The 3,203-nt window shown below is 50.9% G+C and overlaps 1 pseudogene; it reads left to right on the top strand.

Annotated features, from left to right (window-relative positions):
• Positions 1–217: 217 nt before the first annotated feature.
• Positions 218–1,878, top strand: LOC100688865 (annotated as a pseudogene).
• Positions 1,879–3,203: the final 1,325 nt, after the last annotated feature.

The following is a 3,203-nucleotide window of genomic DNA, read 5'->3' as shown; positions in this document are numbered from 1 at the left end:
TAGATATAGATATAGTTGAAACCAAAATACCTAAGTATTCTTCAAAACTGTCAAAGTCATCAAAAACCAAGGAAGTCTAAGAAATTGTCACTGTCAATAGAACCCTAAGGAGACATGAAGAGTAAGTGTAATGTGACCTCTTAGATGATATCCTGGAACAGAAAAAGTACATTGGTAAAAACTATAAGTGGACCTAGAAGCGGCTCCTCGCGCTCCTGCAACCTCTGTCAGGTTCTGCCTCCTCGCCTCCACTCCAGCCTCCACCATGTCCATCAGGGTGACCCAGAAGTCCTACAAGGTGTCCACCTCCAGCCCCCGGGCCTTCAGCAGCCGCTCCTACACGAGCGGGCCCAGCTCCCGCATCAGCTCCTCCGCCTTCTCCGGGTGGGCAGCTGCGGCGGCAGCTTCCGGGGTGGCCTGAACAGCAGCATGAGTGTGGTCGGGGGCTACGGCGGGCCCGGGGCCGTGGGGGGGGGGGGGGGGGGGGGAAGGCATCACGGCCGTCTCAGTGAACCAGAGCCTGCGGAGCCCCCTGAAGATGGAGGTGGACCCCAACATCCAGGTGGTGCACACCCAGGAGAAGGAGCAAATCAAGAGCCTCAACTACAAGTTTGCCTCCTTCATCGACAAGGTCAGACACCTGGAGCAGCAGAACAAAATCCTGGAGGCCAAGTGGGGCCTCCTGCAGCAGCAGAAAACCGCTCGGAGCAACACAGACAACATGTTTGGGAGCTGCATCCACGACCTCCGGAGGCAGCTGGACACCCTGGGGCAGGAGAAGCTGACGCTGGAAGTGGAGGTTGGCGACCTGCAGGGGCTCGTGGAGGGCTTCAAGAACAAATACGAGGATGAGATCAAATTGCGTGGAGACCTGGAGAATGAATTTGTGCTCATCAAGAAGGATGTGGATGAAGCTTACATGCACAAGACAGAACTGGAGCCCCGCCGGGAAGGGCTGACCGACGAGATCAATCCTCAGGGCAGCGGCATGAAGAGGAGACCCGTGAGCTGCAGTCCCAGATCTCGGACCCGTCCGCGGTGCCGTCCAGGGGCAACAGCCGCGCCCTGGACCTGGACGGCGTCACCGCCGAGGTCAAGGCCCAGAACGAGGACATCGCGCACCGCAGGCGGGCGCAGGCCGAGACCATGCACCGGATCAAGTGCGAGGAGCTGCAGACCTTGGCCGGGAAGCACCGGGATGACCTCCGTCGCCCGAAGACTATTTCCGAGATGAACCGGAGCATCCGCCGCCTCCGGGCTGAGATCGAGGCCCTCAGAAACCAGAGGGCTGCCCCGGAGGCCGCCGTGGCCGACGCCGAGCCGCGCGGGGAGCTGCCGTCAAGGACGCCAATGCCCAGGTGGCCGAGCCGGAGCCGGAGGCCGCCCTGCAGCGGGACGAGCGGGACATGGCCCGGCAGCTGCGCGAGCACCGGGAGCTCCTGAACGTGAGGCTGGCCCCGGACCTCGAGATGGGAGATCGCCACCGACCCACGCTGCGGGGGCGAGGAGAGCCGGCTGGAGCCTGGGATGCAGAACACGAGCATCCATAGGAAGACGACCAGCGGCTACCCCGGGGCCTGAGCTTGGCCTACGGGGCCTCACAAGCCCCCGCCCCAGCTACGGCCAGAGCCCCTTCCAGTCCAGCTTTGGCCCGGCGGTTCCTTCAGCCGCAGCAGCTCCTCCAAGGCCATGGTTGTGGAGAAGATCGAGACTCGCGATGGGAAGCTGGTGTCTGCGTCGTCTGACGTCCTGCCCAAGTGAACAGCCACCGCGGCCCTCCCAGCCTCCTTGCTCTTGTGGCCCCTTGAAGCCTTTGGGGGAAGGAGCTGTGCAGGGGGGCCTCGCGTAGGAGAGACCCGCCTGAGGCTCAGCCCCGGTCCCCAGCCTACCCTTAGGGGGAGTCTACTTCCCTGGGTACCCCTTCTTGTCCATGCCCCCAACCGAAAGCCAATTCAAGTGTCTTTTCCCAAATAAAGCCGCTGCCAGTCAAAAAAAAAAAAAAAAAAGAAAGAAAGAAAGAAAAAAAAAGAAAAAAAGAAAGAAAGAAAAGAAAATATAAGTGGAGCACAGACTTTAATTAAAAATAATTGTATTGATATTGGTTCATTAATTGTGACAAATATACCATAAGAAGGTAACATACTAATGACAGGGCAAACTAGTTGTGGATTATATGAGAATCTCCATTCTCTCCTGATAGTTTTTCAATAAATGTAAAACTGTTCTAAAAAATAAAGTTTTAAAAAAATTAAGTTTATTAGAAAAATAAAATGAAAGAGAATGTAAATAGGATTTTGTTTTGAATAAATTCCTTAAAATGTACATTCTCCTTCTCCAGTTCTTATGCTTTGTTTTTATATCACAAGCACACAGAAAATAATAGCATTTTAAAAGATTCACAGGAAATGTGTTTATCATGGAAGTGTAATAAGTTTCTTTTCCCATTCTGCCATAATGAACAGAGATTAAGAAATCCAGAGCTATTTTTCTTTAGCTTCATTATTGATTGATTATGATCTTTAAAAAGTCATTTTTGTTTATAAAATACATTTTTACCTCGTGGGAGGCTTATAAAGTTTAATGAAATGAAATAGATAGTTTATAAAAAGAATTACTTTATGGCTAATGTTACAATATCAGAGCTTTTTAAAATCAATTTTAATCCATTTCACCAAGTAATCAGAATATTTGACTTTTCTGTCAATGATGATGCCTATGATTTTATTCCTTTGTTGAATTTTCTTCACACAAATCAGCATGCACTTAAACTTTGCTTAAATACCAAGACATGCTGACACAGGCTGGGGACAGAATTGCATAGACAGTCCACACCCTGGTTCCCGCTCAGTTTTTTAAATCCAGGACATGGTATAACCCAGCAAGTCACTGTTTCATGAATCAGCCCCTCGATGTGAGGGGAAAAGTACTTGGCAACCTGACTGTGCTGTTCTAAGGTAAGAGAAGTGATTGCCTAGGGAGAAGACATCAAGGCCACCACATGTACAGACTTGCTCTGCCCAGGATGTGGGGAATTTTACTTTGCTTGGAATGAGCCCCAGAATTCAGAATTAAGCTAACTACAGCTTGCTTTTCTAATATCCTAAAAATAAGATCCGAGATGTTGTCTTTCACTATCTGTGCTTGCTTCGCCTCTGCTCACCATCCCTGAACCCTTGGAGTTGACACACTATTCCTTGATCTTG

Source organism: Canis lupus, chromosome 14 (assembly GCF_011100685.1).
Source record: "Canis lupus familiaris isolate Mischka breed German Shepherd chromosome 14, alternate assembly UU_Cfam_GSD_1.0, whole genome shotgun sequence".
Lineage (NCBI taxonomy): Eukaryota > Metazoa > Chordata > Mammalia > Carnivora > Canidae > Canis > Canis lupus.
This window is presented reverse-complemented; position numbering and strand designations above follow the sequence as displayed.